Consider the following 12,851-nt stretch of genomic DNA (forward strand, 5'->3'; position numbering starts at 1 on the left):
TTTCAAATTGTTGAGAGGGTGTTTCTTCATATAACTATGTGATGTTAAAGAGAAAGAATTGCATGAGATCGAGACTTTTAACATGACCACCTTTGTTTATTGAATCATTGATAAAGAGAATTAACTGCAAAGTTTTACATGAGTTTCTTCAAAGAATTGTTGATATGGTGGTCTTAAACTTCAAGATTTGAAAACAGAGATATAAATTACTATAAATGGCTCAAAGAATGTGATTTGCAAGTCAATGGTATGACGATACCATATATGTGTCTATGCCATGACAAAGTTAAAGATTTCAAAGTATGTTTTCAGAGCATGCATGTTTAAAGAACTAAAAATAGGCATAAAAAGGGGTAGGTGGTTACCTGAATAAGGAATGAGTTCAAGAAACTCTTAGCCTGAAACCGTATTTTTCGATACGGGTATATTATTATTGTATGCTCGCGACGGCTGTGTCGCATAGTAGACTCAGAGACTCCGACCCTTGCGGCACACTTGGGTTGGGGGCTTGGCTGCCGAATTAATGGAAGATCCCATATAGCCCATGGGATTACAGATTGTAGGGTACACCACCTAGCGCAGAAGTAAGACAAAGAGTGTCACAGATTTTAGATGATTTCGCCAAGTCTTTTAAAATGCCCATGTGATTTCTTACTATATGGTATGTGTATGAACTTCTTTAAATTTCTCTCATATATATTGAATATAAATAATTATTTTGGATTTGCTCTGCGTACCAGTACATCTGTATTGACCCCCCTCCCCTACGTTTCAGGTTCTGAGGCTCAGTTTAGGGGTCCAAATAAACTGTAGATAATTCAGACAGCAGATCAGTATATGCAGTGGTGAGCCTTCTCTATTCCAGAAGGCCTGCCCCTATCAGATTTTGTCATCTATTACAGTTTTGGTCTACTGGGGGCCTTGTCCCAGTTTTTAGATAGTCTTTAGATTTTTATGTAGTAGAGATTTCGCAGACTGTTCCAGATGTTCTTAGTGATTTTTGGATTTCATTCCTCATTGTTAAACTTAGTCCAGAGTATGACCATGTTTTCGTATCAGATTATATTTTTGCAACTTCTTTTATTATGTGAATGTTGTGCATAATTACCAGATAGAGTAGGACGCCTGGACCTTCTTGGTTCGGGATATCCGTCACGGCCAGGCCCTAGTTCGGGTCGTGACAGGCGATTTCTAATTCAATTCAAAACTTTCAATTAAGGTAATTTCCCCCCATGAAATCATCTTCAATTTCTTCTATTCCTTTTTTACGTTTTTTTTTCAAAAAAAATATTTCACATAATTAAAGCTATCTGAAATTTTGAGTGTTTCTTCGATTATACTTTTTTAGGCTTCATTTTTTGAATTACCATTATGAATAGAGATTCTAGCCCTTCTTTTAGTATTGGGTTTTCTCAATTAGAAAGTATCAAAGAATCTCAACAACTTGTAAACTTCGTTCCTAGAAATTTTGACTATGAATTTGTTGGTTTTGATGAAAATAGATCAAAACATAAAAAAAATCCCCAAACTATGAAAAAATTACGAAAAAATCATGCTAAGAAGGACAAGAAAAAAGAAAGTGGTTCTAAGAAAAGAGGACCCAACAGTTCTGCAAGTAAAGCTCCCGCCAAGAGAAGAAGAATTGTCGAAGCAATTTGTAGAGATGAGCTTCCTAAGGTAATTGCATGTTCAGATCTGTTGAATATTAGTCCGAGATACATATATTGACTTGGACGATACATTTAGAAATTCATTGTTTATCTGGTTCTTTGTTGCTAATTTTATATGTGTCTTGTGTTTTCTTTTTATAATGAAATTAATATAACAAAAGATACAGGTTCATAAGTACATAGATACATGTTATGTTGACTTGTATCTATGAGTTATTGTTAATGTTTTGATATGTATATATTGTTGTTTAAATTTTACTGAAATTCTTATTATAAGAGATACAAGTTATAACTTAATAGATACATGTTGTGTTAATTTATATCTGTGACTTACTGTTAATGTCTTGAAATGTAACCAGTGTTGTTTAATTGTTATTGAAATTCGTATTACACAAGTTTATAACTACATAAATACATCTTGTATTAACTTGTATCTAAAGTATGATGTTCTTATAGTTTTTGTATATATTGTACTGTCTAAATACAAATTTGTTGCATCTCAACTAATTTTATCATTATTGCTTTTTTATAATTTTAGGAATTGACTTACATTATAAAGGAAATTCCAACTCATCCTCTTAGATTTGTAAGTTCATGCAATTTAAGATTTAAGGATGAAATTAAAGAAGTTGTCGGCCAAGAAGTTTTTAACTTATTTGAGAAGACTATTTTTGATGTTATCTCGACATACCTCTTTCCAATTATATTGGACAAATAACAAAATATCTTTTTATACTCGAGATCAAGCAACCAAATCAAGAAGAGATACATGTGTTTGTCAAAAGGCCAGATTCTTAGATTTTCCATCTCTGAATTTTCTTTGATAACTGGCTTAAACTGTTTTGGTAATGTTGATGATTTCAAATATGATGATTCTTCTCCGAGTTGGCTTATGTGAAGGCATTTTCCTCAATTAACAAATGGGGTTGATAAGGAGGCATTAGTGGAACGTTTTCTGAAGGGAAATTTTAAAAACAAAGAGGATTCCCTTCAGATGGCAATCCTATGCTTCATCCATACATTCATTTACTCATAGATGAATGCTTCTCCCGTTCCATTTTCTGATTTCAAAATGGTTGAAGATAAAATATATTAATTCTTTCCTTGGGGTAAATTTTATTTCTATAGGTTGATGGCCTCACTTAGGAAAGAATTTTTTATGGAGAAGCAGCTTTATAGGTTGGGTGGAATCCCTCAGGTTCTTAATGTGTGGATGTTTGAACTATTTTCAAATGTTGATACCAAAGTTGATGTGAAAGAGGGTAATAACATACCTCGTGTATTGAATTGGAGGGTTGTTGCGGTCCGGCCTCAGTATAATTAGTTTATGATCAGAATATTTATCAAGGTATGATACTAATTGAATTTTTTTCATATATTTCATTATATTATTTTTAGTTGTTATCGTAATCATTTTTACTGTATAAAATTTTGGTACATAGTGTTCATATTCCAACATTGTTCCTATGGCCGAGGAGTTGGATAAACTTGATTTTCTGACAATTAGTTTTCCATCTGATCACCCTGGCACATCTTCGATGCCATCATCAACTGGAAATCCTGACAAGAGGAGTTAATAAGTCAATTTACCCCAAGTTTTCAAAGATCATGACAGTTTTGATGACTTTAGTATGACACATCAACAATTTTTTATGAAAGAATCGATACACGTATCTGGTACAGTATCTGCTTCTCTGTCAAAGAGTAGAAAAGATGTTCCTGTAGGACGAAGATCAAAAAGTAAAGAACAAAGTCAGAGTTGGGCCTCAAAAGAAAAATAGGCGACAGGTATTTCTATATCAACATCTGTTATAGTCTTTTCATAATGAAAATGTTTCTATATCGTGCTCTTTTTCATACTTAACAAAATAATGGTGAATCGAACAAATGCAGAACAAAGAGTAAATAGGTTGATGACTATACATTCACAAATAGGAAGGAGCTTTTGGTTAAAGTTGACTTAGATTCATTAGAGTCCAACATAAAGACATATGTGAAGACATACGTAAGGATCTATATTTTAAAGTCGTATAAATTTTTCGTTAGTATACATTTTAACTAACCAACTATGCATATTTATTAGATTGATATAAAATTGAATGATTTGGAGCGTGCGATGAATGACAGATTCTTTGAAGTTTTGATGTCATTGTAGTCGAAAAATAAAAATGTGGAGAAGGTAACATAATTTAAAACAACACACAGTTAATCAATACTATATTGAATTAATTCTTGCTGCTCATCCATACATTGTAGGAAAATGTTGCAAAACAAAGCCCCAAAGTGGGTCAATCTTCAGAAGATGTTGCTGTTTTTGAAGGTTATAGTAATCCCATCAGTCCACATTTTATCTGGGAAAAAATAGAGGAAATGAAGGTGGCCTTGGATACATATTTACTATTTTATATATCATACACTGTTTATATATCTCAGTGTTTACTGACTTTGCATGAGTATTAATTATATTGTTTTTTATTTTTTAAACTAATATTGTATTGAATAATCTTTTTCGTTGATAAAAAATCTGCAGGAAAACATTGTACAGTAGATTCGGCAAGATGGTGAGCCTTCAGATGACGTTGTTCATATTATGGTACCAACTAGTGCAGACAGTCCAGTGAAAGAAATGGATAAATCAGTTGAAATGAAGGAGGATAAATTCAATCAAGTACCATCACCTTTCAAAAGGTGTGAACAACAAGACAAGGTAATTAACATTCATTATGTGTTTTCTAATTAATATGACCTTTGTTTCATGTTTGAAACGATAAAATGTTAACTAAGACATACATGTAATAGGTTTATGCTTGTCATAATTTATTCAATGAGAGATACATTTTTTACTTTTTATATCTAATTTAACATTTATGTATCTAGTACAGTTAAATCAATTTAGTAGTAAGAATCTAATACAATTAAAAAAATAATGACAGTTCTTAAATATATATCTCATGATTTAAAATGAAATATAATGTTACTGTTTCAAATTATATTTACGATGCTGAAATTGAAAAATAAAGTGAGATTGTGGTTGAAGAAATAAAACTAATAGATAAGATTTTTCCAGTTTGAGAGCTTGATATGACATTGACAATTTACAAGCCTCCACCCAAAACTCCTGATGAGCATATGATTAGTGACACCGCAATTTTATCTGCCTTTCCTACACCAAAAAGGTTATGTCAGAAGTTAAAAAGACACTTGAGAAATGGAATAGGAAGCCGTCAATGATTTACCATTCACCTTTCTTGACCCATTTTGGATCAAGTTCAAAAGGAAAGAAAAAATTTCCTTTTACAAAGAGAAAAAATATCCATTTGAAGGTTATGAAATTAATGGGGATTCACCAAATGTAGAAATGAAAGTTTTTGAAGAATGGTTTAAAGAAGGCCTTTACATGCAACACATGAAAAAGTAAGTACACAATTTTTTATTATAAATTCATTCATAATATAAAGTTGATTACTTTTTTTTGAAATATATTATACTCTTATGTTACAGGAAAGATAAGAACGATCACTATAAGGTTAAATGTTCAAATCTTGGATTTTGTCAACTAGATTTCTTAGTTGCTTTTCCAAAATCCAAGAACTGGTTCTACCTGATGTACCAACCAAACAAGTGCTGGAATGATGAGGTATTTTCATAATGGATATCCAAATTCTAATTTTGTGACATCGTGAAAGTACATTTTCATTAGTATATGATGTGCATTTCAGTTTGTATGATATCTATGATGATGTGTTACAGACTATCACATGAGATTGTTACTTTGACTGCCTAAGTTAGAATAATTGTTTAAGCTAAAGATCATGCAATGTTACCTTGTATCTGTCAAATCCTAATGATGTCCTGACAGTAAAGATATTTTTGGGATGTTTTTACCTAAATGTATTTTGTATTAGATAGATAACAACAAAACATGTATCATTCTATATGAATATGTATCTTGTTCATTTTTTTCTATTTCAGTTTCCTGTATTTTTTCTCTAATTACCTCGGATATATAAATAATTTAATTTGTATCTCTTTCAATTTTAATCATTAGAGTTGTTTGCTCTAATATGTATTCCATTTTATTGCATTTTAAACAACATGTTGATGTCATCATGTAGTACTTACAAAATAAGTACAAGAACAAGAATTTTCCAATCAACAGATACACTACAATAGATTGCTTTTTCAAAGTGTTCATCGATAAGGCACATGTGAATTACTATGAAGCTAAAGTTGGTAAGAATCTTGCAACTTAAGATGCATCTGTAAAGACTGATGAGGTTGCTGATATGGAGATGTCATTGATTAACACCATAAATGGGTTGAGTCCACATGCAGGACAACCTTGACATCTGGTTAATGAGGTCCTTATACCCATTAACTATGATGGTGCCTTTCACTAGGTATTGGCAGTTATTGGTTTAAAGGATCGATCCATTCATGTGTACGATTCAATGGCCTCTTCATGGAAAAGACTAGAAACAAGTGAGATTGAGAAGTTGGTTGTAACAATTCCGACTTACCTTTAGTACAATGATTTTTTTTAGCAAAAAGTACCAATTGATTGTACTGCACTGGCAACCTACAAGGGAAAGACCGAACGTGATCCATTTCAAGTGGAATACATATCTGAGGTAGCACAACAAGATTCTGGAAGTTTGTAAGTATTACATTTCTTTTTGGTTGGTTTCATTAGCGTATACGTGTATATTGGTGTTTTTAATTAAATTAGTAATTGTGGAATATTTGTAGCTGTCTATGCTGAGTATCTAAGTGAGGGATTGGGCATTCCATCTTTGGTTATTAATGCCCAATACCATCGTCTGAGATATGCTACTCTTTGCAAGTATGGATTTGAAAAAGCAGAGCATGACTATTTTAGTGAGAATGACAATCCACCAAGTCCAAGGAGCAAGTTCGCACCAAAAGAAACATATCGTGTTTTGCATATTCACTAGTTGTTTATTTGTTAGCTAGTTGACTATTAAAAATATTGATGATGTTAGAAACTTTGATGATGAAGGTGATTTTAGATAAACATATATTATCTTTCTTTAATGATTAAGTACTTATATTTTGTCATCCATTATAACACAATGATAAAGTATTTAAATATATATTTATGTTTCGTTATATGTTTTTCTTACACTTTTTACAGACATTGTATTAGATACATATTTTAAAATATTTTACAATTGTATGTATCTAAAATAAAGAAACATAGATTACAATATAATGGTACTAACTATCACAATATTGCATTATTGTGTATATATAACATTTTTTGTTCCTACTAATACATGCTATCTCTAACGTGCATAACAATTTATTGCAGCACTTAATAGATCTAACTGTTAAAACTATTGACATATTAGAGTTTACAAGTGATACAAATTATTTGAACTTATATCTATTATTTTATATGAGATACATCTATCAAATTGTATGCATCTATTATAAGGAAACATGTTTTACTATATAATGATAGTGACCAACAAATTATTAAATTTTTATGTATCTATAACTGTTTTTTGTTAATCGGAATACATGTTTGACTATACCCTGCATAACAAATTAAAGCAGAACTTATATGACTACATCTTAATAATGCAGACAAATTATATTTTACAATTGATACAAATTATTAAAACTTGTACCTATAAATTTATGGAAGATACATCCTATAAGAATGTGCAACTTTTCAATCACTTAATATGGCAAAATTACTAATATACAATTTAATAACATTGTCAGTTCGATATATCTTAATTTCTATATGATGTGTAACTCCAAAATACATCATAATAAATATATATAACAAATTAACAAAGGAACAAAAAATCTATTTATTTCGGTAACTGTCATTCCTAAAAAAATTAACAAAAACAACAGTAACATCAATTAAAATGTCGAATCAAACAAATAAAAAATCCAGCAACAAGCTGAGAAACATTTCAACATAATTCATTAGCCAACTACATGGTCACCCATCCTTTGAAAAAAAGTTACAAGTACGCCTGTTGTGACCTTCATAACCACATCTCCCGCAACAATTCCTACTGGATGTGATTGTTTCACTTGATTTTTTGTGCCTTTTTAAAAACATTACAAAAGAAATTAAAAAAGGACGTAGAATATAATTATTGTGAAGAAGATAAAAAACAAGTACAAAAAATAAAAATACTTTGTAAAAAACTACCTAAATTACAATTTTCAGATGAAAATAGGAATTTTACATACATAGTAGAAGCAGAAGCAAGTGAGTATAGCTATGGAGGAGTACTCAAATACAGGTATGAAAACAAAAATATAGAATAGTATTGTAGATATTATTCAGGAACATTTAATAAAATAGAAGTAAAATGGGAAATAAATAGGAAAGAATTATGTTCATTATATAAATGTTTATTAGCATTTGAACAAAACAAAACTATTCCTATTCTACACTTATCAAAAAAGTCAAAAAACTAAAAATGGCTATACAATAATTTACATCTTAAAAGTCAAAAAGTAAACCTAACTTTTCACCAAAATACAAAAATATTTTACATGTAGCTTTTTTCTTGTCTTCTTTTCTTGGTTTTTTATATTTAGATTGGGATATCTTATATTTATTATATTTCTTATGTCTTTTTCTTTTCTTGTAATATTTTTTCTTCACATTCAAATTGGGGTGCTATTTTATCTTTGCAACATGCTAAATTCTTTATTAATGTTTTTTTCATTTTTAATTCTTCCCTATATTTTTCACATATATTCCTATACCATTGTTGTAAAAATTTTATCCTTGCACCTAGAGTATCTACTATTTTTGCTTCATTCCAACTTTTTATTCATTATTATAAATACTAATGAATAAAATAGACCAATCTCAAAACATAAGGAACTAAAACAAATATTATCTAAGAAACGAAGAGAATTAAAAATAAGAAAAGAAAGACTACAGTATAATTTAATTGTTGGAGTATGTCAAAAATCAATAAAAGCACAAAAAAGAGAAATATCATATTTAGAAGCTCTAATAGATAACCTAGAATACATACATCAACATGACTTATATACAATCAAATAGATAAAATGAATAAAGAAGAATTTATAATAGATGAAAAAATATATGAAAATCACGAAGGGTTAAAAATAAGAATAGTATTTTCTAATTTAGGAAGAAGATATAAGAAAATAGGTGAACATTTATATTTAATGTTAGGAAAAAAAAGAATTAAAATTAGAAGATAAATTAACAGCTATGGTAAGAATAACAAAAGAAAATGAAGAAATAGACAGGAAAAAATAAATAGAAAAAATAAAACAACAAACTACGGATGAAATACGAAAAATAGAAGAAATAAAAAATAATAGGATTACTGAGTTAGAAAAAGAATTACAAGTACTAAAAGATCTATATGAAAAAAGACAAAGAGAAAAAGACGAAAAGGATAAAGAACAAAAACTACTAGATGAAATAAACCAATTTAAAGAAACATTACAAATAAAAATAAAGAATTAAAGACCAATGAATTAGAAATAAATACAATAGATACTGAAAAAAATAAATGATTATGATTCAGAAGATAGTGACACCTATACTGTAACACCCCAATTTTCTGAATCGGAATGCTACAGGTGCTCATGACCCCGAAGGACCATAAATAAACCCATGACTGATATCTGTACCTGTAAACTGCATAATATACGTATAAAATGCAGAAAACATGAAAAATAGGCCATAAGGTTCAACTAAATAAAGTATCTGATAAGAACAATGTCTGAAAATGGTATAACAATACCAAAAAAAAATCTGAAATTACTATCTAACATGCTATAGTCTGGAAAGCCTCTAAACTGTCTGAATAAGGAGTTAGTGGGACATGTCCCCAACTAACTCCATCTAGCAACTGAACTAAAGTAGTAAATAAAGCAATAATCATATCGTCCTCGAATGAGAAGGACTCACTGCGAACTCTGAACACTGGAATGCTACTGCTGATCTAGAGCTCGTGCCTATGAACCTATGGTGTAATATAAGAGAAAGCACCATAGTGCAAATGTGTCAGTACGTATGAATGTACTGAGTATACGAGTGAGGTAGGCTAAATGCAAAGAGTTATGTGCATGAACAATACTGGCTGATATGAACGCGAGAATACATACATGCATACGTAACTGTAACTGAACTTGTGGATACTGACTACTGAGTCTAAATACTGACAACATGAGTGTACTGATACTGAGATACTGAATATATGAACGACTAATTCTGACAATTCGAATTATGAAGAACTGGTCTGATTGACTGTGCCTAACAGTCTTGAAACTGAATACTGAGTATGTAAATCACTAATAAGTGAGGAATTGATACTGTATTACTAAATACTGAGGGACTAGTACTATGTTACTGATACAAGAATAACTGTATATGACAGTTCTGATTATAAAGAACTGGTTTGGTTGACTGTGTTTGACAGTCCTGAAGCTGAATACTGATATCATGAATTCTGATAACTGATGTGACTGATAACATGAGTTCTAAGAACTGATATAACTAATAGCATAAGTGACTGTATCTAACAGTCCATAAATTTGAAGGAACTATCTGAGTTTTGTTCTATTTCTGATTTGACTATATCTGACAGTCCTGAAATTTGAAGAACTATCTGAGTTCTTTTACTGAGATTGGGACTGAAAATGTGGGAAGTAGTTGTCTAACCGACATACCGCAATAACGCATATAACTAAGTTAGGGTCCAGTCTCTGCTCCAACTGGAGGGGTGTTAATACCGCGCCACTGGTAAGGACAGCTGCGAGTGACCCTTATCAGGCAAGTACTCAAATAAGAACGGTGGGAACCCTAAACTGACAGGTTAAGCCACCTTATCAACCCTAATCTGACAGGTTAAGATGTCTCAACCTACGCTAGCTACGTAGTTCTGGAACACAAGGATGACTGCTAAAAATCACACCCTGAACTGGCAGGTGAGTTCCCATTCTTAGGTTCACTCGGTGCTAACTTCTACTCCTATCTGAAGGATACTGAACTGAATAACTAAGCTGAACTGAATAACTGAACTGAACTAATTAGCTGAACTGATACTGATTAATTAGACTAATACTAGTGGTATTGCTTAGCGAATTTAAACTAAGTTTACTGGATTCTGATGACTGATGGAATGTACTGAGTTTCGAGGAATGGTTGAGAGTACTAAAATTACTAAGATTAACTGTGAATACTGAGATTGTTGAGGTTACTAGCACTGAGATTACTAAGATTACTGGACTACTAAACTTACTGAGATTACTGAGTTTTCCTGAGTCACGTGGCTGACTGAATTCTATAGATCATGGCTCAACTGAGAGTATCATGATAACATGACATGGCTCTAGGCACACAACTACATTTTTCGGGTACAAGTATCCCCAGGACTCGATGGAAGGAAACTGACACAACTTGACTTTCTTGAGTACATGACCATCAATAACAATCTATAATACATGAGTGAGGGATTTCATGAAGTACATGGTCATCGTAATATCTAACATGAATAGGAATGTTTATAATCAAGTCATGAATCTCATATTCTAATATCATGGGCATTTCGACAACATATACTATTCATAACAATAGCATGGTAACCATTTAAGCATAAGGGAATGCAAACATGTAACATTTAGTTCATATTGTAATAATTTGGAGATAACTTATGTGATACTTCAAAATCATGATCTTGTTCATAGCATGGAAGACATATAGACACACTATGAATACATTCCCCAATCATCATGTACATTTCATTAACACATATATTGCACAAAAATGACAAGTGAGCTCTTTGAACATAATAGACTAGCATGAAATTATCATATAGTTCACCTCTAAGTTATAATACATGATTTCTATCATTCTAGGCATTTTATCAAACACCTTACATGCACAATCTTGAGCATAGGTGTACTTAACAAATTTAGAAATCTTGAACCACCTAAATTCATGGGTTTCCAACTAACATGCTTATACATTTCATGGAAACACATTTAGATACCATCTTAAAATACAATTAACAACCATCAACATGAACATAATCACACAACAACATAAAGATCATAATTTATTATTTAAAACATGGTTCTTGAGCTCCACGGATGAAAGGGATCCGTGGATGAACACTACGGATACATTATTTCTTAATTACATGAAGATTGATGGAGACAATTGCTTGAAGTTGAATCTTATATGAAAACCCTAGCTTGTGTTCTTGAGAGGATTTTGAGAGAAAGAATATGTTTTGATGAAATAAGGACTTAATTCCGTGTTTAGGCATTATATAGGGGTGGGAAAAGAACCATTTTGCCCCAAAAATGGATTGTTTAAGTCACCTGGACTACAACATGTGTGGTGCACACTTTATCGCACACATTAGGGTGTGCGTCGCACACCTTATCGCACACATTAGGTTGTGCGTCGCACACCTTATGACATACTTTAGGTTGTGCGTCGCACACCTTACGTTAGACGATGTACTCCACTTTGGAAAGTCATAAATTCTTGGTCGGGTGTCAGATTTGAGCAAAATTTATATCGTTGGAAAGATAATTCAAAGATCTTTCATTTGATATAGAGTATGTCCTCTAATTCAATATATACAAGTAGTTATGATTGATTGAAGTTGACCCAAGTTTTGACTCTCACTAAAACTTGAACGATAGGAAAACTTTCAACTTGTACTTGAGTTAGGGTACTTCTATGATCTATATTCATGCTCAAATAGATTCCTACACTACATAATTGATTAACACACTAAATTTACATAGGATTCGAGGCTTTTGAAATGTCTACGCATATGAATGATGGATTTTCATTCTAGTCCAAAATGTGGGGTATATACAGAAATTTTAGAAAAAATAGAAGATCTAGAAATTAAAGAAAAAGAAAAAGCAATTACTAAAAAATTAGAAGAAACAAACACAGAAGTAAATACTTTTGATACAAAAGAAGACAAAAACATAATATCTAGTACATCAGAAATAAGAAAATCAAAATATAGTTACAAAAATAAGTACAACCCAAAAAATGAATATAGATGGACACCAAAATAAATAGTTAATAAAAATTACAACTTCTTAGATTTAGACTGTGTAATAGACACAAATAAGATGATACAATTATGAGTAGGATATATATCAAAATGA

The sequence above is a fragment of the Capsicum annuum genome, unplaced genomic scaffold (assembly GCF_002878395.1).
Source record: "Capsicum annuum cultivar UCD-10X-F1 unplaced genomic scaffold, UCD10Xv1.1 ctg1001, whole genome shotgun sequence".
Classification (NCBI taxonomy): Eukaryota; Viridiplantae; Streptophyta; class Magnoliopsida; order Solanales; family Solanaceae; genus Capsicum; species Capsicum annuum.